General features: G+C 32.2%; 2 long non-coding RNA genes across 2 annotated transcripts; both read right to left on the bottom strand.

The window, feature by feature from the left end:
* Nucleotides 1-868: 868 nt before the first annotated feature.
* LOC134242001 (uncharacterized) lies at nucleotides 869-25,620 on the bottom strand. The gene is made up of 3 exons (XR_009986781.1): nucleotides 25,497-25,620; nucleotides 25,268-25,381; nucleotides 869-983 (listed from the first exon to the last, which is right to left on the bottom strand). It is a non-coding gene; the product is annotated as an uncharacterized LOC134242001 (long non-coding RNA).
* Nucleotides 3,401-19,916, bottom strand: LOC134241992 (uncharacterized). Its single transcript, XR_009986776.1, has 3 exons — nucleotides 19,729-19,916; nucleotides 4,451-4,578; nucleotides 3,401-3,872 (listed from the first exon to the last, which is right to left on the bottom strand). It is a non-coding gene; the product is annotated as an uncharacterized LOC134241992 (long non-coding RNA).
* Nucleotides 25,621-26,272: the final 652 nt, after the last annotated feature.

Here is a 26,272-nt window from a genome sequence, read left to right as displayed (position 1 = left end):
AACTTACTAGTTAAGTATCAAGTTTACAAAAGCTCACACACCATGGTGTTAAAATCAATGGACCATAATGCTAGTTAAATTTGTCATATTGCTTTCTTATTAAGTCATCTATTTGAAATTTGATCGGTAAAAAACATTTGTTAACAAGTATAATTCTCCTACTGTCTGCCTAACATTACATCCCAACGATTGAAAATATATGTTGATAGGTTCTCCACAAAAATTGCTAATTGTGCAGAATGTAACTTGTTTGCACATTTGTTTCAACGAAAGACATTTTCTTAACAATCCTTCAGTATAACAAGACAAATATTGGATGCTTATTTTAATACACTGTAAATAAACATCAAGAACAAATTTAAGGAAGTTTAATTTTTGTATATTTGGTAGTTACATGAGTAATAAGTTGTATATATATATATAGGATGTACACAAGCATTTTATAACATTGTTAACATTCAAGAAAGCATTCACTTAATTTCTTGTAGATGCTCACTTCTAGGATGTTTCCAAGTTCTTGTTAAAAGTGTTTTATATGGCACCATTCAGCTACAAATATTTTGCCGGTGGAACTGTGACATCAATCAGATGCTCATGCACTGCTAATTGGCAGAGAATTTCCTTTGGGATAAGCAAACTGTTTCAAACATTTTACACCTGCAAGTTAGTACTTATGCAACTTTGTTTGAAGGAAGCAACAGTGTAAAGGCTAATGATTACTGAAAATACAAGCCAGATGAAGTACAAAAGTGTTGATACAAGTCATTTGAATTTTTGTTTCTTTGCAGGTAGTGATGAGTGTACTGGAAGGTTTTCAGAATCTCTTCCAACATCATAGGTACAACTGGTCACTCTGCTATGTAGCTCCAAATGATGCTTGACTGTTTTTCTTCAAATTTTAAGTAAACCTGAATTGATCTCTGATGCAGTAATATAGCGCCATGTCCATTTTTTAAATTCTATCTTCCCAGTGTCACAAAGTACTGAAATAAAAATGATTTGATTTTAAATATATTTTTTGGTTTTATATGTAACATTAAATTCTACAGAAATTAAAATATTAATATCAATTCTCTGTAATTATCAAACAATGTCAATAATGCTTGGCCACGCTACATTTTCAATTTCTATGAAACTTTTTGTGTGTACTCACATTGTCACATCATTAATGGTTTTATATTTTTTTATTTAAAAAAATGTCTCGTTGCCATGGTAACGGCACCAATTGTTTCCCCTGTAAATTCTTCCTAAAATTTGACCAAAAAAAGTGATTTTGTAGGTTTTACTGAATAAAAATGAGCTTAAATGAAAAAAGAGAATGGGAAAATCTACTTTTGTTTCAAAACTACCATTATTCCTCTCTAGTATAACAGCATAATTTTTTAAAAATGTAATTCTACATAATGGCTTAACAACGCTTAGCTTTGGGGATTTTGGCATTTTGCCAAATTGAGAAAATTACCATTTTAGACCCTTTTTCAAAGCGATTTTTTAATACTTTGCACACTGATTTGAAATTCAGGAAACAGTGCATTGTATAGATGGTACATAAGTTAGTTTAAACACATTAAAATATTTATGGGACACTTAAACATTTTTTTTTAAAAAGCTGATGAAAAATTACCCAAAATTTGCAAAATTTCCGTATTTCAAGGAACATATGCACATTTCATCAAGTTCATATAGAAAAGAAATGTTCCTTTCTACCTGTTTTGATGTCATTTACAGTAAAATTAGTCCATATCTAGGAGAAGTGTCATGTAAAAATATTCACAATCCATTTCCAAGAGCATTAATACATGTAAATATGTTCTTAGAGAGGAGAACTGTGAACACCTGCACAAAATGCCCCCCCCCCCTTTCCGTAAAATTGACAATTTTGAAGTACATGTAGACTAACCAGGGCATGTTTCAAGTTTCCTGAAACTATCCCCTTAGATTGAAACTAATATGAAATAAAATTTTCCCTATCCATTCTCTATTACTATGGAAACAGGAATGCAAGATTTGTTACCATGGAGAGAGGAATACCAGATTTTTAACCAAAATGGCTGCGTTTAACGTAACAATATTCCCAAAACTACACTTATTTACTCTTTTATAAAACCTGTGTAATGAGTTAAATGTGAATGTGAACTAAATTTTTTGGCATCTTAAATTTTTATGATGTTGCTAAAATATAATGCAATTTGTAATGCTATGTCAAATAATTGCAAAACCTTGTGGCTTTTACTTTTTCAAGATTTGGTCAAACTTGAAAAATTCTGAAATGAAACTAAAACAAGCAGGACATTCATAATATTTTACTCATTTCAACTTGTTACTTTGTATAATTTTTTTATTTAATTCATGGGCAACTGCAAACCACAGATACTTTGAATGAAGTCAAAAATTTAAACCCCCCCCCTTCTAATTTTTTCTTTTAAAACTTATGAAACACGACTATAAACTTGAGAAAAATTACATTGGTTTAAAAAAAAAATCACATCCTCTTTGGTAAGTTATCTTGGATTTAAACATAACTAGAACTGTCCAAACGGGACAAAATACCCCCCGCTGGGTTTTTCAGAAGTAAGTTTTTCCATAATATTAAATAAAATATGTATCACACATGAATTATGAAATTTTTCTTCTCGTGATCTTAAACTTCCCCAAATGACCTTGGGTCAAGGTCATGACACACCATAACGTCATAGGCAATCTCTGTGTGAAATGAGAACCTACCAAGTTTATCCATAAGAAAGATAAGAACCGGACACGAATTATAAAATTTTTCTTCCAGTGACCTTGAAGTTCCCCAAATGACCTTGGGTCAAGGTCATGACACACCCTTGGGTCATGGGCAATCTCTGTGTGAAATGAGAACCTACCAAGTTAATCCATAAAAAAGATATTGACCGGACACGAATCATGAAAATTTTCTTCCAGTGACCTTGAAGTTCCCCAAATGACCTTGGGTCAAGGTCATGACACACCCTTAGGTCATGGGCAATCTTTGTGTGGAGTAGTAGATTCTAATGTCCCTTGGTAAGAAAGATATGGACCAGACATATTTGCACAGACAGACAGACGGACGGACAGTTAGACAGACGGACAAGGTGATTCCTATATACCCCCCCCGAACTTTGTTTGCAGGGGGTATAAATATCCAACAATGGAAAACTTTAAACATAGTGTTTGGCATATAATTAACAATTAGGTTTGCAATGGATCTTTTGTATTCTGTAAAGTCAGTTGAAACAATGCCCCCCCCCCCCAAGAGACACTGTCCCCCACAAGTATCATTTTAAGGAAGTTCTTCCTTTCATTTTACTAGGTTCCTGCCAACATCTCATCACACCAACTATATCAATCTCCTTTTCTTTTTTTTCACATGTAAATATAAATTCTGAAAACAAGAGAACTTTTCGCTTTTTTTATTTTTTATATATGCAACATTTAGAGTACATGTATTCTCAACTACGGTACATATCATTAGATTTACGTGACAAATTCTACTGTTTCTGCTGCTCTGAAAATCTTGTCTCTGATTTTTCAATTTTAGAGTTTTTGTTGGTCAGGCATGTACCAGTAATGATCTACATTGACATACGCAAGTAACACTGATAATTAGTTAATGAGAATTATGCTGAGTTGAGTTTTTTTGGCAAGGTACAGGATAAAGCTTGATAAGTTCTAAAACATACTGTTATACAGCATAAGATTTGAGGATGCCATCACATAATATGATAAACATGTTCCTATTATATTTGAACTTTGACATCTCAAACACTGATATCTTGAAGACAGTGGGTACAAGTATGTTGGAACAGGTTGGAATTCAGCTTTCACTTGCCTGGTTTCAAATCTAAAATATGGCATCCCTTCTCAACCTGCAATGGTAAATAATTCCTGAACTTTCCAATATACACTGATTTCAAGCTAATTAAATGTGTATGTAATCCTTTAGAAAGTTGTTTTCTTTATTCTAGTATAATAATTCTTCTGTTACTGGACAGGTATTAAATTTTGTTTAAAAAAAAAAAAGAAATAAGCAAGATTTAAATTAAGATATCAAACTGAAATATTTTTAAACAATTTAAGGACAGATGATACAAACAAACTTTTGTCAAAGAATTTGAAAATAACAACTGGGGTCATGTTTAAATCAGTAAAACTAATAACTTTCTTCAAGTACTTTTTAATTTTTAATTCATATTTGCATAAAAATGGAATTTGAAGTGAAAAATATTTGTATAGATTAATAAGGATAGTTTCAAGAGGGCAGACTTTTGAACATCACACAGAAGGTTTACAATTTCTTAATATTCTAGAAATTTATTAATAGCATCATTAATTTGCAATAAGGTAAATTATGCCAAAAAATATATACGGTAATACCAATCCAGGCATCCATTTTTTGTTTGTATCATCTGTCCTTAATTTACTTTCATATTTTAAGAATGGTTACCTTGAAAAGAACAAAATCTAGGCTGTCCACTTTCTTGCAGAATGCACTTGAACTTCAGTCATGGCCTATTTGGTCCTGTTTTGGTTTACTGGTCTTACTTTTTCTTTATTCATCTTATATGGTAAATCCTTTGATGAAAAAATGATGAAAATAATTATTTTCCTAGGAACATGATCAAAAGGAAAATTCATTTCATTCATAAACAGACATGTTCATGTGTGTGATCATCTTACCAGTAGTGAATATTTGCCTGAGTATCAAATAATTTGTTTAGAATATTATAAAACATGGTCAGTGTGTATAAAACAAATATCATTATAAATCAGAGGTGAACATTCTATCATTATAAATCAGAGGTGAACATTCTACATGTACATGTATATACATGTACTAGTAGTTTTATTATACCCTCCGCTTGAAAAGTGGTAGGGTATACTGTAATCGGTATGTCCGTCTAGCTGTACGTCCATCTGTCTGTACGTCCGTCTGTCTGTTAAGCTTTAGGGTACCCATCTATAATAATCCGCAACTCCTCTTATACCACTGCAGTGAGTGAAATTTAATGAACCTTTCACAGAATCTTTATTACATATTGTCGTTGTGCACCTCCTATTTTACTTTTTGATTTGACACATATTTTGGGTTTCCCGGCCACAGTAAAACATGGATTTGTCATCAGTTATAACCATATGGGAGGCAGGGGGTATCATTTAGTGAGCAATGAGCTCATTGCTCACAGTACCTCTAGTTAAATTTTGTTTTAACACTAATACACATGTACAAGTGTACATATATATTTTTTAATGTTTGCTATTTGAAAAGATTATTATTATTCACACAAAATTGAACTATAGATTATACAGTACTGGTACTTCACAGGCGAATAAGAGTCTATATAAACAAAAATAACTCAATATTTCCAGTGCATTCTTAACCTAGATCTATTTTGTCAATACATATAGTACAGTTTTGGATATATATAATAAATTTAAAGTTTAAAAGATAGAAGCTATTAAATAAAACAATGACATCAAAACAAACATGCTGTTTTCCTATTTTCTGCTTATGAACATCACATGACCATATTTTGCTGATATATAGAATACTATTTTAAAAAACTTAGCTACTTTATGCTTGTGCTCACACATTATAAACGTTTGATGCACTCTTTTTAGAGAAACAAACTTGCTCTGGTTAAATATTTTAACAACACAATTCTGTAAATTATGTGCCTAATGCCAATAAAGAATTGAAATAATAGGATAAACAATGAATGAAAACTGACAGAAGTGGAAATTTATATTATAAAGATAAATAACGTTCACTTAAAAGTCTCTCTCAGCACATCATAAAAAGTAAACCTACTGAATGACACAGATTTTATACAATCTCTATATAGAGATTTATATTTCGGGGAAGGGGGGGTGGGTTTCAGCTGTATCAGCAAGTGATGTTTATATGCTTCAAATTCATTTTTATTAATAAAAATAATTAATTCATTGGTCAGAAAGTCAAACTGTCAAAAGGTATAGTTCGCTTGATTTGATAAGGACCACTGACCACTACCGGTGTAACCGTGAAAACTGTCGCTAGTGCTCAGTGTCGCTCTTAATAGAATATATAGGGAAAAGAGCGACACTGAGCACTGGCTTCTGCGCATGCCTAGGGATTTCGGTCGCTTCAAATCGAAGCGGTGTCCCACTGAATTTAATTCCATGGTAATAGTATCCAAAGTCGTAGATTTTTTAAGTTTTCTTTGTTTATTTTAATCTTAAAAGAAGGCAAGACAAATAAAATTTTTAAATTTTAGAACTTTTCATTTTTTTTTTTACCTCGTATAGAATTATTAAATGATCTTTTAAATTTCTATATTATAGAGAATAAACGGCTACACATTTAATCGCGGTAAATTGAACAGATACTTCTATTTAAAAAAAGAAGAAAAAATATGCCACGGTCCCTCAGTCATTTCTTAATAGGTGTGAACCACGCCGGGGGCGTTATCTCAGACAGGTGTCAAAAACTACCTGTATGTTAATAACTAACAAACACAGCTCCCCATGGTCGATTGATAATTTAATACCAATTAAAGGTGTGAACGGAGGTGAACCGAGAACTGAAGACTAGTAACGAACCTTAAATATCTGTAATTTATCAAAATATAAGTTGAAAAAAAAATATATAAGTTATATCAACCAGTTTTTATTTAACAGATAAATAACGAGAAACACGCATAATTATGAAGAATGAGCATCAGTGCCGAGTGTCGCTCTTCAAAATGGCACTTTCATATTTTCTCAGACCTGACTGATATATCATCTATAAAACAATTATACAGTAAAATTTCTCGCCGGTTTCAGTTGATATAGATGATTTAGGTATAACTTAAGAATTCTAGAAGAAAAAAATGTAGAAAATAATTATTTTGAATTAGTTACGAGCATCAGGGAAAACTGTCGCTCCCTAAAATGGCAGTTTCCTATTTTCTCACACCTGACTTATATATCGTCTATAAAACAGGTATACAGTAAAATTTTAAGCCGGTTTCTGTTGATATAGATGATTTAAGTATGATTTAATAATTCTAGAGGAAAAAATCGTACAAAATAATTATTTTGAATTAGTTACGAGCATCAGGGAAAACTGTCGCTCTCTAAAATGGCAGTTTCCTATTTTCTCACACCTGACTTATATATCGTCTATAAAACAGGTATACAGTAAAATTTTAAGCCGGTTTCAGTTCATATAGATGATTTAGGTATGATTTAATTATTCTAGAGGTAAAAATCCTAGAAAATAATTATTTTGAATTAGTTACGAGCATCAGGGAAAACTGTCGCTCCCTAAAATGGCAGTTTCCTATTTTCTCACACCTGACTTATATATCGTCTATAAAACAGGTATACAGTAAAATTTTAAGCCGGTTTCTGTTGATATAGATGATTTAAGTATGATTTAATAATTCTAGAGGAAAAAATCGTACAAAATAATTATTTTGAATTAGTTACGAGCATCAGGGAAAACTGTCGCTCCCTAAAATGGCAGTTTCCTATTTTCTCACACCTGACTTATATATCGTCTATAAAACAGGTATACAGTAAAATTTTAAGCCGGTTTCAGTTGATATAGATGATTTAGGTATGATTTAATAATTCTAGAGGAAAAAATCGTACAAAATAATTATTTTGAATTAGTTACGAGCATCAGGGAAAACTGTCGCTCTCTAAAATGGCAGTTTCCTATTTTCTCACACCTGACTTATATATCGTCTATAAAACAGGTATACAGTAAAATTTTAGCCGGTTTCAGTTGATATAGATGATTTAGGTATGATTTAATAATTCTAGAGGAAAAAATCGTAGAAAATAATTATTTTGAATTAGTTACGAGCATCAGGGAAAACTGTCGCTCTCTAACATGGCAGTTTCCTATTTTCTCACACCTGACTTATATATCGTCTATAAAACAGGTATACAGTAAAATTTTAAGCCGGTTTCAGTTGATATAGATGATTTAGGTATGATTTAATAATTCTAGAGGAAAAAATCGTACAAAATAATTATTTTGAATTAGTTACGAGCATCAGGGAAAACTGTCGCTCCCTAAAATGGCAGTTTCCTATTTTCTCACACCTGACTTATATATCGTCTATAAAACAGGTATACAGTAAAATTTTAAGCCGGTTTCAGTTGATATAGATGATTTAAGTATGATTTAATAATTCTAGAGGAGAAAATCGTAGAAAATAATTATTTTGAATTAGTTACGAGCATCAGGGAAAACTGTCGCTCTCTAAAATGGCAGTTTCCTATTTTCTCACACCTGACTTATATATCGTCTATAAAACAGGTATACAGTAAAATTTTAAGCCGGTTTCAGTTGATATAGATGATTTAGGTATGATTTAATAATTCTAGAGGAAAAAATCGTACAAAATAATTATTTTGAATTAGTTACGAGCATCAGGGAAAACTGTCGCTCTCTAAAATGGCAGTTTCCTATTTTCTCACACCTGACTTATATATCGTCTATAAAACAGGTATACAGTAAAATTTTAAGCCGGTTTCAGTTGATATAGATGATTTAGGTATGATTTAATAATTCTAGAGGAAAAAATCGTACAAAATAATTATTTTGAATTAGTTACGAGCATCAGGGAAAACTGTCGCTCCCTAAAATGGCAGTTTCCTAATTTCTCACACCTGACTTATATATCGTCTATAAAACAGGTATACAGTAAAATTTTAAGCCGGTTTCTGTTGATATAGATGATTTAGGTATGATTTAATAATTCTAGAGGAAAAAATCGTACAAAATAATTATTTTGAATTAGTTACGAGCATCAGGGAAAACTGTCGCTCTCTAAAATGGCAGTTTCCTATTTTCTCACACCTGACTTATATATCGTCTATAAAACAGGTATACAGTAAAATTTTAAGCCGGTTTCAGTTGATATAGATGATTTAGGTATGATTTAATAATTCTAGAGGAAAAAATCGTACAAAATAATTATTTTGAATTAGTTACGAGCATCAGGGAAAACTGTCGCTCTCTAAAATGGCAGTTTCCTATTTTCTCACACCTGACTTATATATCGTCTATAAAACAGGTATACAGTAAAATTTTAAGCCGGTTTCAGTTGATATAGATGATTTAGGTATGATTTAATAATTCTAGAGGAAAAAATCGTACAAAATAATTATTTTGAATTAGTTACGAGCATCAGGGAAAACTGTCGCTCTCTAAAATGGCAGTTTCCTATTTTCTCACACCTGACTTATATATCGTCTATAAAACAGGTATATAGTAAAATTTTAAGCCGGTTTCAGTTGATATAGATGATTTAGGTATGATTTAATAATTCTAGAGGAAAAATCGTACAAAATAATTATTTTGAATTAGTTACGAGCATCAGGGAAAACTGTCGCTCTCTGTCGATTCTGCAATTGTCATCTCGAGATTTAAACCTAACTAAGCAGCATTAGACAACACGGATTGACATGATCCATTTGCCAAAGACAATCACATCCCTAGACGCTGCAACAGCTGACTAAAGCTCTACATTTGGAGTGGGAGAGTATTCCTATAGAGTTTTTATAACACACATGACCCTTTGACTGTAGATTTCAACTTGCCTGTGAACTACCCCCTGACTGCAGACTCCACTTTGACTATAAAGAACCCCCCTGACTGTAGACTCCACCTTGACTATGAACTATCCCTTGACTGTGAACTACCCCCTGATCGTGAACTTCCCCCTGACTGTAGACTCCACCTTGACTATGAACAACCCCAAACTGCAGACTCCACCTTAACTATGAAGTATCCCCAAATGTAGACTCCACCTTGATGTGAACTACCCCTGACTGTGAACTACCCCCTGACTGTACAATCCAAATTGACTATAAACAACTCCAACCTGTAGACTCCACCTTAATTGTGAAATATCCCTTGACTACCCACTGACTGTAGTTTCCACATTGACTATGAACCACCCCTTGACTGTAGACTCCATCTTAATTATGAAGTATCCTCAAACTGTAGACTCCAATTTGACTGTGAACTACCCACTGACTGTAGACTCCATCTTGACTGTGAACTACCCCTGACTGTAGACTCCACCTAAGCTGTGGACTACCCCCTGACTGCACATCCCACCTTGACTATGAACAACCGTCTGACTGCAGACTCCACCTTGACTGTGAACTAACACCTGACTGTAGACTCCATCTTGACTGTGAAGTTTTTATTACACACATTGCCCTCTGACTGTAGATTTCAACTTGACTGTGAACTACCCCCTGACTGCACCCCACATTGACTGTGAACAACCCCCCTGTCTGTAGACTCCACCTTGACTATGAACAATCCCCTGACTGTAGACTCCATCTTGACTGTGAAGTTTTTATTATATACATTGCCCTCTGACTGTAGATTTGAACTTGACTGTGAACTACCCACTGACTGTACACTCCACCTTGACTATGAACTACCCCTGACTGTACACTCCAAACTGTAGACTTCCTTAATTGTGAACTATTCCTTGACTTTGAACTACCCTTTGACTATAGACTCCACCTTGACTATGAACTACCCCTTGAACCTTGACTGTAGACTCCACCTTGACTATGAACTTCTCCTGACTGTAGACTCCACCTTGACTATGAACTACCCCTTAAACTTTTACTGTAGACTCCACCTTGACTATGAACTACCCCATGAACCTTGACTGTAGACTCCACCTTCATTATGAACTTCCCCTGACTGTAGACTCCATAGATGCCACCTTGACTATGAACTACTCCCTTGAACCTTGACTGTACACTCCACCTTGACTATGAACTACCCCTGACTGTACGCTCCAAACTTTAGACTTCCTTAATTGTGAACTAACCCTTGACTATGAACTACCCTTTGACTATAGACTCCACCTTGACTATGAACTACTCCTTGAAGCTTGACTGTAGACTCCACCTTGACTATGAACTCTCTCTGACTGTAGACTTCATAGACTCCACCTTGATTATGAACTACCCCATGAACCTTGACTGTAGACTCCACCTTGACTATGAACTTCCCCTGACTGTAGAATCCACCTTGACTATGAATAACCCCCTTTGTATGAGGGGTCTTTTTTGTCCCAACACCTATTGCAACACAAGACCTCAATGCATGCTGTCTCATTCAAAGGATCAGTCTCCACGTCCAACAGTGCGATTTGAAACCACAACATAAAAACTAACCCCTTACTTGGCAACTCTAGAAAATTTTAACCACTGCACCACGCATGCGACAGCACAGCTATTTAGAAGATCCATAAACTGACTCAAAAAAACTTAAATTGTTGCCCAAAAGCAAGAAGTCGCCCGCGTGGCGCAGTGGTTAGAGCATCAGCTCTAGAGTCGCGAAGTAAGGAGTCAATCCTTACGTCGCGGGCTCGAATCCCACTGCGGGACATGGAGGCCGGTCCTTCGGATGAGACCGTATAAACCGAGGCCCCGTGTCGCAGTAGGTGCTGGCACGAAAAAGATCCCTCCCTGCTCAATGGCCCTAAGTGCCAAGTAAAGGACAAAATTTGCAGCTCTCCACCGGCAAATGGTGGCGTCTCCATATGAGTGAAAAATTCTCGAGAGGGACGTTAAACAATATACAATCAATCAATCAATCAAAAGCAAGAAAAATGGTATCACTAGGACCATCAAAATAATTGGTCTAGTATCTGTCTATTTATCATAATTATCATGAAACTATTAACAATAAAATATACTTTACATGCATTTCATACTCTATACTATACCTCTCATACTGGCCTATCTTGGCCTTTGAAGAACATTAAAAAAGGTATTTTTTGCTCATTTTTAATCACTTATTTTTACAAGTCTACCTATCATTAAATCACTGAAAGTTCTATTTGTGTAATAAAAAGTGTTCTTGTGCAATTCTCTTATTCTATAAACCTTTCAAATACATGTATATTATTGTCCCTGCCATTGCAAAAGTGGGGGGGGGGACAATATAAATCTCATCCATCTGTACTTCTGTCAATCTGTAGTTCTGTCCATCACAAAAACTTTAAATTTGGTCATAATAGTAAGATTCTCAGCCAACCTTGGTCTTTCAGTCAGTTGATGTAACCTAATTAGCGTCTGAAACTTATGCAGCTTTTCATTCATGGCTGAAATATAGATTTCGGCAAACATCAACAAGTTTAGAGATACATGTAATACAATGAAAGTTTGTTGTACGGCAAGAGGTGGGGCTTAGTCACATTTGGTGATGTGCCATATACCCTGGAACTAAAAGTGAGAGCCTGCCAGGGATGATCCTGGGTTGGGATCTTTAAACCAAGACCTTTAAGAAGGGAGGAATGTGGCAGTCAGCCCAGTTAGATCGCCAGTGACCGGATAGCTCAGTTGGTTATTTGAGACCTGACCGGAGATTCAGGGGGCCACGGTTTGAATCCCAGTCTGGTCTGCATTGTTTTTCTCCTCTCTTATAAAAGGAAAAGATCCGAAGGGACATCAGATCATTAGAGTGAAATTAGTCCTACTCTCAGCATGGCTCTATTAACAATACTCATTTTCTTATACTTGTATTGTCTTCACTTTTTTATAGAATAATGTTTAGCAAAAAGTATAATAAATGTTAGTAAATTAAGTAAGAAAAAATGTATGTTAAGAGAAATTTTATTTGATCAAGCCGTTCAATTGAATTTCAGGTTAAAATGTAATTTCTTGAATATCTTAAACAATTGTCAATCTGTCATTAAACACTTACAACATGTGTACAAACTAATGAATTATTTGGATTTTATAGTAATTTAAAATGGATTTCAAATTTAATTTAAAGTGTAAAAAATAGATAGGTCAATTTTTCCCCAAATTCATTTTCTCTGATACTTTGATCTTTTGCTCTAGGATACAAAATCTCTTCTTTATATGATATGAAAGAAATTCAATCACACATTTTTGTCCACATAGTTTGAAATATGGCCTGTAAGAAAGTTGTGAAATCAGACATTCAACGTTTTTCAACATTATCAATTAATTTATTGAAAACTTGCATGATGCTGTTTATAAAGACAATATTTTTGTTACTGGTACTTGAATTCAATAAGTTTAGTTATAATGATAATTGATAAATTTGAATATTAAGATATTATGTAAAAATAGAGCATACATATAAGTGTCAGAATTGAAAATAATTCACAAGTAACTATGCTACACATAAAGTTGTCTCACGAGAAATTGTATAATTCAATTTTTACAAAAAAAATCAACAGAATGATTCCAATGGGTCCCAAAATAATTGTGTCAAATTAAGGAAAATTGAACTTATAGTGTTAGATAATTCTTCACAATATTTCATCTTTAATACTTTTTATCTTTAACCTCTTGATCTTCGTCGGAAACCCACGGTCGGTCTCGCTTCTCTTACCTAGGTAAGAGAAGCGAGACCGACCGTGGGTTTCCGACGATGCCTCTTGATATGACATTGACCTTTACAGTACATTAAACATCTCGTAATATATGTGTCCAAATATCAGCCCTCTACTACATATGGAACATAAGTTACACTGCATTTGGTAACAGACTTACAGTCTGTACTGCATTTAAACAGCATTAAGCCATTCTAAAATGTAAGCTACTAAGTGACCATGAATATAGAATTCTCTGATTTTTTTCCCCACAAAATATGTCAATTTTTGTTTAAGTAGCGCATAAAATATCTATTAAAACTAAGTGATTTTGTCGTCAAATACTGGGCAAGTTCTTTTAATTGAGAGTTGTCTTACTGGTAGCTTGTCTATCCCAACATTGACAATATTTCAGTGACATTGCATCTTACTGAACGGTGTGTTGATTCACCCAAATGGAGCCAAAGATGACTCAAATGGACTTCTGTAGACTTTATATCAAAACTAAAATGCATCTACGAGGGTTGATCCAAAAGTTCGTGGAATTTCTTTCTAAAATTTTAGCGTGATTTAATAAAAGCAAACAACAGGCATAATCATAATATAGAGTCATAATGCAACAATATTGGAAAATTTCACCACTTTTCAATCAGTAATAAGGTCATACGAGCTTTCTAAAAATGGATAGTTGTGAAACCCGGGGGGAGACTTCGACGTAACGTCAAGTTAGATATGTCACGTCACGTTATAGAAGCATCTGTCCTTACGTCCAATTCGAATACGTAATTCTACAAAATGCTACCTTTCACTCCACTTTTTCTCAAGAAAAGCCTGGGTATCCTCTCGCAACAACTTATCTTCAGTATTTACTCATATTTCAAAATACTACCCATCTTTCCATACGATGTTCCAATTTCAGTAGCAATGTCAAGAACAGTATGGCAGCCGACAACGTCCATGAACGCTTTTAATTTGTCTTGGGGGATGCACACTTAAAACAGAGCCTCCAAAAAGCAGCAACACCTTTAATCAACGTCCATGGAATTTCTATTTTTCTTAAATTTCTTATGCCACTTGAAAACTAGTAACTAAATGCATTTTCCCCTTTCCTATATCAATAATATATAGCGTTTAAGATAGAGTGATCCCGGGAATTTCACAAAAAGGGTGACTTGACCGAACTTTGACGTTGTCTAACAACTTAAAAATGAACAATAAATCAACAACTTATAAACTAAAATTCCAGTAAAATCAGTAAATCTCTCACACAAATGTTTATAAAAGATCAAGCAATCGTAATAATGACATAATTTTCATTTTATATACCACATAGCGCGGATTAATTCTTATTTCACGTATTAGGAATTAAAATGATAATAAACGCGTTAATGTCTCCCCCGCATTTCCAAACAACCGTTTCTATGTCAACTGCCATAGAGTTACTATCAAAGATATTCAAAATGTTTTTTGAATCAAAATATTAATCAAGTGTCTAGATTTTCATTTGTAATTTTTAACCAATTCCAAACTTAAAAATAAATAAAATATGAAGAAATTCCACGAACTTTTGGATCAACCCTCGTATATATATTTAAAAATAATTATTTATTTTTGCATTTAGATATTTATATTGTTGAATATTCAGAATAATGGCTATTGAAATAAATGTGTTTTATGTTTATGACAAACATTCAAATTATTGTATTTAAAAAAAAACTTATTTTATTCATTACAATTAAGCAAATTATTTTAAAATATATGAGTTTACCAATCAGAAAATTTCACAAAGTTATATTCTTTTTTAGTAAATCAGTCACGTAGCAACAGGGGGCCGGGGGCTTGCTCCACCACTATTTTCCAGACATAACTTTTAGTTTTACTGTATTAAAAATGTTCATTGAAAGCCCCCCCTCCACCACACACACTTTCAAAAAAAAAGATGCTATATCACTATAAATGGTATTACTATTTTATCATAATTAAGTCCCTTTGCTTAAATCGATGCAATTTACTGAATGTCACCTATCATGAATCATCATTGAACATATAATGAATCAATGTGAACAGAACTCATCTAACCAAAAACTATATGATGAAAAATGATTGAAAACTGCTCAGTTTTTAATTTATGACAGAGAATGTTAACACCTAAACATTCATAGGGAAAATCCACATTAGTCTTTGTGTACAAGAAAAAAAAAACTTTTCAGCATTATAGACACATTAAAACCACAATAAATAGAGGAAATTCGCGCCAAAACTTTATTTGAAGTATTTTATACTGGTTGCAAGTGGCGAGACCATAATTTAACCTTACTTGTGTCTAACATTACATTTATCGGCAAAACAAACGATAATTATTTTTATTTTATCTTGTTAAAATACTGTCTTACTTACAATAGATCGGTTTTGACTGCGAGTTTACTAATCATAATTTGTTCTCTCGAGTGCAAACAGCTAATTAAGTTGGATGCCGATCTCGATGTTTAAAAACATTAAACAGTTTATAGTACACTTCTGCTGTCGCTTTCTTTTCCGAAATAGTTTTTTTTTTCAGTCAATTAATAAATATCTAATTAAATTAGTCATATATTGCACTTCTTCTTATGTAATTTTAGAGATGAAGTATCACATGAAAGCGGCACGGTGTATTGACCTGATAAGTGTAATGACCTGATTGACCTGATGAGATATAAAATGCTATTTACTTAATATACAGAAAGAATTTGGAAAAGATCTTTTTCAAAATTGTTAATATTAATATTATATACAATCTGGTCAAAAAATTTTGTAATTTGGGGTGTTATATGAGATTTATTTGATGTTTAACCCATTTGAAAGAGTGTAAAGACCTGATTTCTAGTGTATTGACCTGATGGAACGTTTTCCCCTATAATTTACAAATGTTGTGGTATTGATGTAATACTAAATTAATATATGTTTCAATCAATTATTTTCTTTAAGTATAAAGTATTAAGTTTTATAAATTGGATTCTTTAAAAAGGTTTTTGAAGTATCTTTCCCCCTTCAACGTGTAATGATCTGATTCAGAATGACCTGATGGATTTATCCTAAGTAAATTTTCTTGCGTATAATTGTTTTATTTATTTTCAATTTGACTTGTACGTGTAGTATAGTTTTAGAAAACTAATATAGAACTAATGTTTATGAATTACTGAAATCTTTTAGCAATTTCTGAAAATATTGACTTTGACGTGACATGATAATTTTTATTATTTCTTTTACCTGATATCTCTCTTCTGTAAACTTATACATGTACTTTTGAATGAATTGACATACCTCGTTAATCATTTTTGTCCACCTGAGTTCTAAGTTGTTAGAATTTCTGTTGAAACATTTTGTGTAATCTTGATTACAATAATATGTTTGTTAAAATCAATAATTTTTTCAATGTACTTTGGTAATATTTTTCTTTAATTAAAATTTGAATGATCGACACGATTGATCCAATGACCTGATAAATCTTGTATCCATGGATAGCATGATCTCAAGGAAATATAGTTCATATTTACATGTTTGTGAGATAAAAAATTGAGTTTTCAGTAATTACAAATTATACATTCATGCATTTATTTTTTTTCAACAAAATAATTTTTTTTCATATTTACTGTATTTATAAAGAGCAAGTGTGTAATGATTATTATTTATAATGGCATATAGGAAAATTAATTTAATTAACAATTCAGATATGACCTTATTCATCTCAAATTCTACTGTTTAAAGAACAAATGTATTGATAATTAGCCAATGTTTTTCTAATAAGAATTTAATAATGATAAAAAACACATTAATTAAAAATAAATATTTTGTAATCTTCCACATACAGTGTATAATATTTAATTTTTGTTGTGTCTTTTATTCATTAAAGACTTACAAATTAAATGTCTTTTTTTTAACCCTTGCATGTTTTTAAAAAAAAATTATTTAATTTATTTTCATTTTAAGTGACCTTTTCTTAGAGAATAATGCATTGAAAATTTATAGTGTCAAAGAGACACTGCCCCCCTTGTTTGTACATGTGTATATCCCCTACCCAATTAATCCCCTGGATATATGGCTTCTGTATGTCACCTGTGTAATCCCAGTCAACATGGTAAACCAAAACTCGTGTGAATTGATAAACAAGCACAAAACACATTTAACTTTTGTTATTATGTACATACTTGTGTAAAATACAGAAAATGTACGATACATACATTTTATTAAAAAAAAATTATAACAAATCAACATCAACATTTTTTGGAAAAAAAAAAACAAAAAACTAAAATATAGTTCAGTAATGTAAAAAAAATTTCTAAAGCTGTAAATTACAAGGACGAATAATTAAGACTTCTTTTTAAAAAGATTGTCTTAGGCCGAAAAAAAGAGCAGTAGCACTGCTCCTTTTCTTAGATTTATCTAGATTATTTTAATGATGTGTTCGCTTTTCATTTTAAGTCACATAAGGCGTATTATTGATATGTTCAGACTAGCTAAAATTAAACTTAAAATGATCTCTCTATTTGTTTCGATACTTTATAAAAAGATAGGACTTTCCTGTAAATTACACAATTTAAATCAATCGCGTTTCATAGATATCCGAGATTTTAAACTGTAGCAGATTTTTTTCTGACATGGAATTTAAAAATATCAGATCCGTTAAAAGCTACTTTTAACTATGGAAACGTAAGGCTTTTTTAGTTCCAAATCGGTGAAAAATTTAGTTTGAACATTGACATGATAAATAGCAAATATCATGTAAATTACTCTTAATCTCGTATTTTAAATTTTTTTAAGCTCAGATCAATACGCCATGTTATTCTATTGTTTTTTCTATGTGAAGTATATAATTTCTTTATTTATTCAATTTGACAAAAACCACATGTGGAGCAAGTCATACATACTTGAGTAAACAAATTTTAAGATGTAAAGAGAAACTAGTAACTTATACAAATAAATTCTGAACAAGAAAAAGAAATAATAACGCGAAAGAGACTCCATAATAATTTTTATGATAATCTAATTCCTTATTGTTCGCATCTTACACAGTCCCATGTGCACATAAAAAATATCTCAACCGATGATTTAATGAAAAAAATATATAAGTAAGTAAGTAAGTAAATAAGTAAGTAAGTAAGTAATTTATTTATTTATAGTGACATGTGTACATAATTAAATTTGTTTGTTTACAGACTGTATAAAACAACAATCAACAACTGGCCATAGATGAAAATGACATTAAAATATTTATTTTTTGAACATAAAGGACTTTCTTCGCATAAATGAAAAATACAAGTACTTTGCAACCTGTCTAGGATTCTATGAGATAAGAAAACATAGTAAATCCATATCTGACCACCCTATTTGATTAATGCCAGTGTTTTCAACAAGTTTTGATCGATATTCATTGTAAAAAGGACAATGCAGTAAAAAATGAATTTAATTCGTCTTCCACATGATAATATTTATTATTATTAAAAAATATATATACAAGAAGGATTGAACTGTATTAAGAAATAATTGAAACAATAATTATCCAGGTATATATCTTCTGATCCGCATTTAATGTTTCTTGTCAATGTAGATCAGGTCATTCCATATCAGGTCATTGCACCGTAGCAAAATTGAAATGAATATAAAAGTTTGTAAAAACAAAATATAAGCAATTTTTATGTTTTTACTAAAACATTATACAAATAGTAACCAAAATTTAAGAAAAAAAGTTTTTAAAAGGATATATATTTAATAAAACAACATAAATGTTCATCAGGTCATTACACTAAATATCAGGTCATTACACTGAATTGATTGGAATAATCCCCCATTCATGCAAATAAATGACTTATAAAATTTTATTTTTTGGTTTTATAATAGAAAATGACATAATATTTAAAATTAAATAATAAAAGTTTATTTTATTTGGTATTTTATCATTTATTTTTTGAAATTATGTTCATCAGGTCAATCAGGTCATTACACTCATCAGGTCTTTACACTGTGCCCATGAAAGCCCAGATCAGATGCCGATCGCGATGCAATAGCGTCGAATGTCCAACACTTATTTTTCAACATTTTGCAGAAAATATTTAAAAAAACAGAATTCTTTAACAGTCTTGGAACTTTATTACTTCGATTTTACTTCATTTTAAACACTAATTGCGTCTATATGAGGCGATTACAACTTTCTCTGGGTCTAATAATACGAGTGTCGAATTGCACGGCTACCGCTTTTTTCAGAGCGACACTGAGCACTAGCGACAGTTTTCACTGGTACACCGGTATAACAACTGTGTATTGTAAGGCAAATATGCATTTGTTAATCTTGATATTTTTGTAATGCTCAGTATATACATGAATTTACCTTCTGTCTTCATTGTATAAGATGTTTAGCCTTCTTTTCTTCTTCCATACTGTAAAACTTTGATGAGATCTTTCGCCAGAAATGTTCATTGCTGTTTACTAAATACACATTGTACCTCCAAACGTTAGAGAGTAGTTCAAGGGAAGTAATTAGGAAGCAAAAAATGCTTCAAAATGTAGAAAAAAGTAATCTTTACCTTTGAATTCCTTTTACATCTTTGAGTGTCCCACCAATATTTTACATGTTTTGATATAATCAAATATCAGCCTTTCATAATTAATTATTACTAAATTTGTAATCAGTGTGCCTTTTTTGTTTTAAGCCTCCAAAAACTCCACTAAACCAATCACATATCTGATATGTTATAATATGTAAATTGGCCATTTACTATTGAGAGATTAAATGAAAACTACAGATATAATTACTTTAATCTGTAGTATTAAATTTAAATAATGAAAACATATTAAGTTATCCCTTTTCATTTCTGGACACAGTTTTTCTTGATATGTTCACGTTTTTCAAAATTAACGAAATTGAGAATTTTGCACCCCGTTTCTATGGTAACCAAGGGTCTATTTCATAAACCCACTTTAGATTTTACAATTAATGACATAGCTGTTTAAAATTATTATAAAAAAATCAAAATGTTTTTCTATGCGTGGCCAACCAATTTTGATAATTACAGAGAATTGATATTAAAACTCCTTCAAAACAAGATTTGTTTGTGAAACACTTTGCACCTGGCGACAACATTTTTACAAATTCGAAAGTTATTTTTAGCATATAGGTCAAGGTCACAAGGTCATTGAAATTGGTGTCATTTGAAAGAGCTTAATAAGTGGAGTATGCATATCATATATGAAGTCTTTATCTTTAATGGTTCAAAATGTATGGCGAAAGTTCAAAATGGTATAATAGCAATAAAGTCACAGTAAAGGTCACAAGGTCATTGACCTTGGTGTCATTTGAAAGAGCTTAATTAGTGGAGAACGCATCCAAAATATGATGTCTCTATCTTTAATGATTCAAAAGTTTTAGATAAAGTTCAAATAAGCTATTTTAGCATATAGGTCACAGTCAAGGTCACAAGTCATTGGCCTTGGTGTCTTTTGAAAGAAGTTAATTAGTGGAGTATGCATATTAAATATGAAGTCTCTCTCATGGTTCAAAAGTTAAGGCAGAGGTTAAAGTTGCCAACAGACAGGACAAAAGCAATATACACCTCAGATCCAGGCATATAAAAAGAAAAGTGGGAAACTTTACTAGATGAGTCAATCTCAGAAAAAGAATGGAAATTCTTCTTCATAAATGCATCATTATTCACAAAAGAGACAAATAGAAATATGTCCATAGAACATGAATTCCCCGCCAAGGGTATATCTAATCAGTAATGCAACATGAAAATTTGAATTTGTGTAAGGCCTAGAAAAAAAATATGTTTGTTTCCGCTTTCAGGCTGAAAAAATATAGGGTCGGTAGGTAGGCAACATTTTTTTTTTTGAAAGAATTTTTTTTTGCTTCTTTAATCAAAAAATCTAAACATGTATAGAAATTACATTAAACTGACAAAAGAAATGGTGTTTTCAAGCATTTCTGTGACTTAAACTGATAATAGAAAGGTGACCCAAAATTCTTTCGGTCTTGAAAAGCTTGCAAAGTTTGAGACTATAATTCCCTGGATGAAATCTTGCACACCATGGGACAAAAGCATTTAAAAAATATTTAGGGTTGGCACTATAAATTAGGGTCGGTCGGGAAAGCGGAAACAAACATATTTTTTTTCTAGGCCTAACTGTGTGAAATTTCAGAATATCTTGAAAAGTGATGCAGTTGAATTGGTTACATCAGTATGCATCAGCAATTCAGCATATGACGTTTTAACGCTAATTGTCTTTTTGGAGAAAAGCGAGTTCTAGGTCAAAGGAAGGACCTATGTCAAAGATGTTAATGCAGTTGAAAAGCTCTCATCATTATGTATCAGCATATGAAATTTGAAAAATAATATAATGAATGGTTTCTTTAAATTTAACTTAATCTCAATTTGTTAAAAGTGAGTCCAAGGTCAAATGAAAGGTCAAGGTCAAAATGTTGATGCAAATAAATAGCTCTCATCAGTATGTATTAGCATATAAAGTTTGACACTAATTTAGGAAGAGTGAGGTCAAAAGGAAAGGTCAAGGTAAAAAATATTGATGCAATTGAATAGCTCTCATCAGTACACGTGTAAACTGTATCAACATATGAAATTTGATCAAAATTTTTTGAATGGTATCTTTAAAACTGAGTTTAACACTAATTTAAGAAAAGTGAGGTCAAGGTCAAAGGAAATGTCAAGGTCAAAGAATGTTGATGCAGTTGTTCAGCCCTCATCAACATCTATCAGCCTATGAAGTTTGATGAAAATAATTATCTTGGATAGTTTCTTTGAAAATGAGCATTGAACAGAGCTAAACGCAAAGTGTGACGAAAGGACGGAAAGACGGACATGACAAACACTATATGCCCCAGCTATATTCATGGCGGACTATATGCCCCAGCCATATTCATGGCGGGGCATAAAAATAATTTATTTTCAATATCGATTACTGATGAATTATATTGCTACCAACTCCTTTCTCATAAAGGCAAGCTGTCAGAAAATAGTGTATGTGCATTCTGTAATATTGAAAGAGAGACAATAATTCACTTATTTTATGATTGTGTATATAAATGGGACAGAATTTTGGAATGAATTTGTACAATGGTTTAGTGTCATTGAAATAGATTACAAAATATCCAAAAGAATTATTTTACTTGGTAATATACCCAGTAGAAGGAAGTTGTTTAGAAAATTTTCTTTTATTAGTTGCAAGAGTTCATTTAATATTCAAGATCACAAGATAGTAAGCCATTATTTATTGATGCAATAAAGTTATTTAAGTATTAGGCCATGCAAAATTAATTCCTTGGTTCTCAGGCCTTTTTTCAAGAAATATGATGAGGGAGGGAGCCTTTTTTTTTTTTTTTTTTTTTTTTTTTTTTTTTTTTTTTTACTTTTTATTATCCCTAAAACATGATGAGGCAGCTTTTTACATTGTACAAAACCTCAGAAAATTATGAGGGAGGTGATATGTTGTTTTTATTTAAATGATTTAGCAATAAAAAAGTCAATGAGGCACTCAGGGCCATTGAGCAGGGAGGGATCTTTTTTGAGCCAATATCTACTGTGAGATTGGGCCACAGTTTATACTGTATCATTCCAAGGACAAGTCTCCACATCCCACAGTGGGATTCAAACCAAGGACGTAAGGATCAACTCCTAACTTTGCGCCTCTAGAGCAGACGCTCTAACCACTGTGCCATGCGGATGAATTTGAACAGACAGAAAATTTCAAAATCCCTAAACCATGTTCTATAAATAGGGAACATACTCTGTCTCTAAAGTGAACAAGATGTGTTTGTAAAACACTGATGCCCCCGTATGGCAACATAGCAAAGATTAAGCTTTTCTTAAATGCAAATTTAATTAATTCGTACAAAAAGTAGGGTATTCTCACTGGAAAACAATTGTGAAATTTGAAAGTAAGCTAATGTTTACGTTTTTTAATGAGTACAAAAATCTCCAAGGTCAAGGTCAAAAGGTCAATGTAATTAGTATCAAATGAAAGGTCTTGCCACATAAAATACTTATGTAGAGCATGAAAGTCCTAGCCCTAACCGTTCAGAAGTTATGGTCAACGTTCAATTTCTTGAAATGTAGGTCAAACTCAAAGGTGTAGGTCAAAGTTATTGTTATCAAATGAAAGGTCTTGTCATAAGGATCAAATATGTAAAGTATGAAAGCACTAGCCCTAAGTCTTTCAAAGTTATGGTCAAGGTTTGCTTTTTTTTAAGTAGGTCAATCTCAAAGGTCAAGGTCAAAGGGTCAAGGATCTTCATGTCCAATGAAAGGTCTTCTCACAAGGATTACATATATGAAGTATGAAAGCCCTATCCCTTACCGTTCTAAAGTTATGGCCAAGGTTAAAGTTTTTTTCACAAATACGGAAATCTACAAGGTCAAGGTCAAAGGGTCAAGGTTGTTGGTGTCCCGTGAAAGGTCTTTTAACAAACATTACATATGTGAAGTATAAATGTCCTGGTGACTACTGTTTAAAAGATATTGCCAAAGTAAAATTTTAAAATTTTTCTTAAAAAGTACGTCAAACTCCAAGGTCAAGGTCAAAGGGTCAAAGTTGTTGTTATCAAATGAAAGGTCTTGTCATAAGGATTAAATATGTAAAGTATGAAAGCACTAGGCCGTAGTCTTTAAAAGTTATGGTCAAGGTTTGCTTTTTTTAAGTAGGTCAATCTCAAAGGTCAAGGTCAAAGGGTCAAGGATCTTCATGTCCAATGAAAGGTCTTCTCACAAGGATTACACATATGAAGTATGAAAGCCCTATCCCTTACCGTTCAAAAGTTATGGTCAAGGTTAAAGTTTTTTCACAGATACAATAATCTACAAGGTCAAGGTCAAAGGGTCAAGGTTGTTTGTGTCCAGTGAAAGGTCTTTTAACAAACATTACATATGTGAAGTATAAATGTCCTGGTGTCTTCTGTTCAAAAGATATGGCCAAAGTAAAATTTTAAAATTTTCATGTAAAAGTAGGTCAAACTCCAAGGTCAAGGTCAAAAGGTCAAATTTGGTGGTACCCAAAGAAAGGTCTTGTCACAAGGAATACACATATGAAATATGAAAGTCATAGCTCCACTTAATCAAAAGTTATGGGCAAGGTTAAAGTTTTTGTGGACAAACCTGACAAACAGAGAGACAGACAGACAGACAGAGAGACAGACAAACAGACACGACAAAAACTATATACCCCCGAAACTTCGTTTACGGGGGCATAAAAATATGGTCATGTTAATGTAGAGATCTGAAGTTTGTTAAATGCAGCTTCTGTAATAAATTTTTGACCTAAAGTATAATAATAACACAAGGTATCTAACTCCAAATTACAGGAGTACGATATTTTATCTACACACCCATATATGGCATGCTTGTCTCTATTTTCTTTTATCTCCGTAATCAGCATCAAAACTCTGCTTGCTGGGTGGAAAGTCAAACTCAACCATAGAATCGTATGTTCTAGTCTCGGGCAAAGAGCAAAATTAATAAAAAATCACTGGTTTTAAAAATTCATTCCATTGTTTAAATATTGAAGTGAGTAAATAGAACTTGTTTACGTCTAATTTTCCCTGAAAACATTAAGATGTTTATCTGATGTCATTTTAGAAACAGATTTTTATCTAATCAAAATCTCTGTGCGGGATCAGCACATACCGTTCCATGGTTAAGTTTTCCACTCAGCGAGCTACCTTGTGTTATAACATGTATACTGTGGGTTAAAAATTTAGTACTGAAACAAGTCCCTTTGGGCAAAAAATATGAACAGAAAATCTCGTGAAATACTCAAAAAGATCTAAATTGCTACAAACATTGAATGCACAAAACGTTAATCCACAGACATACGAATGGTAAAACTTTACTGAAAAATACATATATTAAAAAAATATTTACCCAAACAAAAGTGATGCAGCCACAATATGACGTTAGTACCCATCGAACACTGACAAAACTCCTCCTCTACAATCAGCTGATAAAAACATTATCGTCCTCGGATTCAAGAAAATTCTGTTAACAAATTAAGGCAAAAGATGATTACAAAACTATTTCATTCGGCTGAGAATAAAACACCTAATTTTTCCTCAAAATAAACAAGAAACGGATGACACTCTGATTTCTTTACCTGTACTTCGATCAAAATTTTCCTGGTGGACGCTCGCACCCAAGTTTTTATGACATCATAAGTCGATAAACCATTCTATACTGGAACAGTTTTTGAGAAGGCTTCATCTCCTTTATTCAGTATTGGTGCAGTAAAGACTGCAAATTACATAAAAAGTGATTAGAAATAACATACAAAATGACTGACATAAAATATTGACTATATTATGTAACATTTATCAGGTTGGGCACAGTTCCTTTTTCGGGGAAGTATTACTACAAAAGGGAACTATTACTCTTTTCAGTAATAAAAACATTACTCAATTGGGGAATTTTTGTCACATTTTTTAAATAATGCATCTAATCCATTTATTAAATAAAAAGTGCATAAAACATACAGTGTAATGTGTTTTATCTTTATCAAACAAACCTCGCTGACTGAAAAATTCGGACCTCCATCGCTGCAGACAAGAGTAAAATGAGATTTAATAATTGTCCCTGTTGATAATGGTACCAAAAGTATGGAATCTAATGAGGGCATTCATTCCAGGACAATTTTAAAAGAATATCATTTAAAATTTAATATTTCAAATAATTATTTTCATCTGTAAATGAAGAAATGATATTCAAAATTATTATTACGATTTCATTTAAAGAAATAGTATAATATTAAATTAGAACGAATAATCTCATGAACGAGTTAGCAAGTGCTGAACGTATCCATTATCACAATTTTAACACAGGTAAGCTACCGTAAGAAATCTATATCATAGAAATATTTCATCACTCTTTTTCAGC

This window comes from Saccostrea cucullata, unplaced genomic scaffold (genome assembly GCF_032062105.1).
Source record: "Saccostrea cucullata isolate Sc308-1 unplaced genomic scaffold, CSIRO_AGI_Scuc_v1 ctg587, whole genome shotgun sequence".
NCBI lineage: Eukaryota > Metazoa > Mollusca > Bivalvia > Ostreida > Ostreidae > Saccostrea > Saccostrea cuccullata.
Note: the sequence above shows the minus strand (reverse complement) of the source record. Positions and strands in the feature narration are given on the sequence as shown.